Raw genomic sequence first — 4,644 nt, 5'->3', positions numbered from 1 at the left:
CGAATTGTACGGTGTCGAATAATTTGGTGTCGAATAAATCTGTGTCGAATCGAGCGGTGTCGAATCGTACTGTGGTCAATAGAGTATCACCCCTGACTTGCGTTGTTTTTTTTTTGTTTCAGATACCGGAGTCTAAAGTCACCTCGCAACCACATGTACTAATGTATTATTATACAATACCAAAGAGTTTTCTTTTACTTTATAAAAAAGAAATAAACCTTTTGCGAGCCTTCCCGAGAGTGTTTTTTTTTTGTTTTGTTTACGCTGCAACCCTCTCCGTTGTTTCCGTTGCGGTATCCTTTCCTTCTATCTTCTTTGCTTCCCGTGTGCTCGAAATCCGGATAGATCGTTTTTTCTCCGAGAGTTTGATCTATTCCACCGCTGCCACCAATTGTTGTACCGCCGCGGCGATACTTGAGTTCTTTTAGCATTTCTGAGCAGGTATAAAAGGAAGAGTTTAGTCTCCTTGGATTTTCAGTTGGTTTATTCTGTCCGCTTACATTATCCTTACTGCTAATTTCGCTACTGAGACAACGACTTAGAGACTCTCTCGAGTTCTTTCTTGCCGGTCTTTATATACAACTTTGTGTCAGTTCTTGGTCAGGTCTCCTCAAGACGTGGCGCGAGCTCCGTAGAGCAACGCGCCCGTCCCCAATTTTGACGGCGTTTCCTGAAAACGGCTTTGTTGTTCACCTAGCTGACCAAGCAAGCTGCTTGTGTTTTGCTTCGTGCAACCGGGCGTTCTTGGAACGCTTACTATAATTATCTCGCAATCATGTTGTACTAACGAAATGCCGATTCAGAAAGAATCTTTTCCTTCTTACCAGATATAAAAACAAAAAAAACGAAATAAACTTTCGTCTGTCACTGTTAATGCTACTTGCATAATAAAATCAGCATTGAAAGCGAGAAGGGAAACAGCCGTAGACATAAACATTAATGAGAAACATTTCTCTCTAATGTCAGCAAACAATTTGTACTCTGCATGTCCTAAAAAACAGAAATGTCATTTGAGATTATATGCTGCAGATGATACTGAAGATGCTGGTTCCTCTACGTCTAATATGTGCAATAATAATGTTTAAATTACCAATTTTCCTGGCATTCTATATGTCAGAAATTCACATTTATAAGTAATAAATATGGAAATATTTATTACTTATAAATGTGAATTTCTAATATGTACATATTTAAATATGTAGATACTGTAAATATATATGTAACTTTATTACTTATAATACTATAACACTCTTAGTTTGTCTAGCATTGTAGCATATCATACATCTTCATCTATAAATATGAAATGTGTTTACGCCTTAGTTCGTAGGGCATTCTATGTCAAACATTCATAGTTTTTAATAATAAATGTGTTTGAAACTTAGATGTCTGGCATTCTCTATATCCGACATCCATATTTAAAAACCTAACAGATGCGAAATAAAATGTAGTAAAATAGGGCTACAGGCGAAGGTCCACGTTAAAAAACCTAACGCGCTATTAGTGGCACTTCATGGGTAGTGCGGAAGACCACTATTTTCTTCATAATATTACCTATCATCTGTTACGTCCTGGCCCACGGTTAGGTTAGGTCGGGCTATGGTGGAGTAACAGAGAGCTGTCGTTTCTTTCCTTCTCCGCACAGCAAGTCGGCGATCCTGCTGCGGCAGAGTCGAGCGAGTTTGCTTATGTTCGTCGACAGGTCAACGGCATACGCCGATCTTACTCTGTCTAGCGAACACTCACTTGTTGGTCTCTTTTCAAGTCTGGAGAATTAACTCCACGGACTAAGGACGAGACCGTGCGATCAATTGAGGATGTGGAATGATGAGAGGTCGTCTTAATTAAACGGTGAAATTATGATACATATGATATTGATTTATTCATTTAATGAGTGTTAGGATTACAATTTTGAGATGTGTATTCGTGTGGATAAATGTGGTATCGCGAATTTTACATTTAAACGGAGGGTCATCGCTCGGAGGCTAGAGAGGGGGTATACATATATATATGTGTGGATGCGTGACGCGAAGTGTGTGTGAGGGGCCTCCTGCGGGGTTTTACAGGTGTAACTGTGTCGGTAGCATGTTTAGACGCCGATTCGTGGTGTAGAGATCATTCCAAATCAATTTCTATTATTTCCTGGATTTTTGCGGAACTTGGAGGGAATATTGTATAAAAATGGTGGACGAGAACTAGACGGATATCATCTATATAAGGGAATTTAACTGGGAGGAGTTTTCTAGCTGGAGTGGTGGTTATTACCCGGAAGATTTCGGAAGGATCTGTTGTTAGAAGGTCAAGGACAAAGGGGATTCTTTCCGGATTTGCTTTTTTATAGGTGGATACTAATCGGAGGAAGTGTTGTAATCTAGGATCAAGCGGAGGGGTGGTTGATCTTGTCGAATCGGAGGATTCATCATCTGCGGGTTTATCTCTGGATGTAGATGGTTGAGGGGAAGGAGAGCGAGGGGGAGGTGGAGGAGTCGGCGCGGCTTGCAGATCCGCGGGATTTTCTGAAGGGTGAGCGGGTTCGGAGTGCGTAGGAGAGGAGGAACGAAGAGATGAAAGGAGCGGATTGTTCACAGGCGAACAAGGGGAAGATTGTTCGTCTGCGGGAGGATCGGGGTTTATCGGTGAGTAGGAGGGAGCGTCATACCACAAATCGTCGTGTGTATGTGTGTCTGTGTGTGTGTGTTGCGAATGCGTCGGTGAGTGTAAGTGCGCGTGCGATTCAGTTGTATGTATATCGGTGGGTTTTTCTATTCTATTGTCGCTGCTGGAATCGTTTCTTAATGTCTGAAGGATGGCGTCACTGGGCCTGGTCGGCTCCGCTTCGTCTTGCGCGAGCGCTGCCGCTCGTCGCAATTTTGCGTTGCGTCGGTAGCGCTGGGCCTTTTTACCCGCTCGCGAAATTCTCTGCCGGGGTTCCACTTAAACGATTTTATGCAATTACAATTTATGTTATTGTTTTTTGTTATTGGTTGGCTTCGCGACCGTTTTCGGAGATGTCGAGTCTTGTTTACCACGTGGTTTAGGGAAGAAAATGAAGAAAAGGAAAAAAAACTTCGGCTGCCACCCGAGACGGTTACACCGCGAGTAGCCCTTCCAAAATTTCGGCTGCCACCCGAGACGGCTATACACCGCGAGTAGCCCTTCCAAAATTTCGGCTGCCACCCGAGACGGCTATACACCGCGAGTAGCCCTTCCGAATTTTTATAGATTTGTTTAATTTGTTCGTTCTCGATATCTCAAAAAATCAATCGCGACGTCAGCTTTTTTGTTTCGCGAGAAGTGGAACCTCCGTATATATAATGATGTGGACTTACTACTTATGTGACTGCTAGCTGCGATTTCCTTTCCCTTCGGCCCGTGCGGCTGGCTAGGTAGTTCGGAACCTGGTCCGGCTTCGGTGTTCGGTGGATTCTCGACGCACTATTCGCACTTGCACTTGTAACTTATGCTTGTTTTGCTCACTGAAATCTCTCTCTTTTCAGACACGCGGCGCGGTTCTTTCTGAGTTTCTGATTCCGAGAGCCCTGGCTTATATACCGTTTTGAGTAAGCGAAGACTCTTCCAATCGGGAACTCAGTTGAGCTTTGCTGGTTCCTATTTGTCAATTAGTCGGTCGGGCGACTTGCGAGATCGCCAATTGGCGACGATCTCTCGCTTCGGTCGCCTCGTCCGATTTTTCGGGGAAGGAAACAGGGAGAGTGTTGTCTTTTCGATCGCGCCGCATAGACCCCCTGTTGTTTGTTTGTAATAAAAATGCCGGAGTTTCTATTTGCGCCGGTCGCTCTAATTTTTATGACCGGCGTTTTCATGACCCGGAGATATCCGGGTTTGTTTGGAAAGCTGCTCGAATAGTTATCTAAAATTTCGTGTTTATTGCTGGCGCAGTTTATCTTTCCGGGCGCCGATATAATTTTTGTTTGTTTTCCTATTGTCTGGAGTTTTAAGTTTCCAAACGATAGGAGACCCATTCGAGTTATTTATTATCAAAAAAAAAAGGGGGTTTGCTATGCGTTGACGCGTCGCGTCGCAGCAAAAAGGGGACCGTGGAGTCTCCAGGACGTAACACATCATTGCATAAAACTTGTATTATGTAATTGTTGCAAAATTATTTAATATTGTAACATGAAAGATCTCTGTAGCACAGTTTATTTAATATTTTAGGCACATTTTTTATGGGAAAATGCATGAAATTTCATGTATTTCGAAAAATTACATTGTCGTCAATTAATTCCACAATTTGCGATGTCACCAACATGGAAATCTCGATGTATGAAACGAGAAACGTAGAACGGTGTGTGTCCACGTGTCTAAACACATCTAAACTTTTATTTTTGCTGCTCGATCGATGTAACGATTTAATATAAAAATGTATATTAGACAATTTATGTAAAAAGAGAGATTGAAAACCTATATTAAATATGATATAACAATAAATTAATGTTTTTATTTAACTTGTGTTAAATGTATCTCACAAAGCTTTGTATCTCACACATAATTTTTCTTTAAAAGACGTACAATATTTACCCAAACAGAACGTGACGGGTGATACTCTATTGACCACAGTACGATTCGACACCGCTCGATTCGACACAGATTTATTCGACACCAAATTATTCGACACCGTACGATTCG

Source organism: Pseudomyrmex gracilis, unplaced genomic scaffold, assembly GCF_002006095.1.
Source record: "Pseudomyrmex gracilis isolate BER0280 unplaced genomic scaffold, ASM200609v1 scaffold_1171, whole genome shotgun sequence".
Classification (NCBI taxonomy): domain Eukaryota; kingdom Metazoa; phylum Arthropoda; class Insecta; order Hymenoptera; family Formicidae; genus Pseudomyrmex; species Pseudomyrmex gracilis.
The sequence above is the reverse complement of the archived record's forward strand: the minus strand, read 5'-3'. Positions refer to the sequence as shown.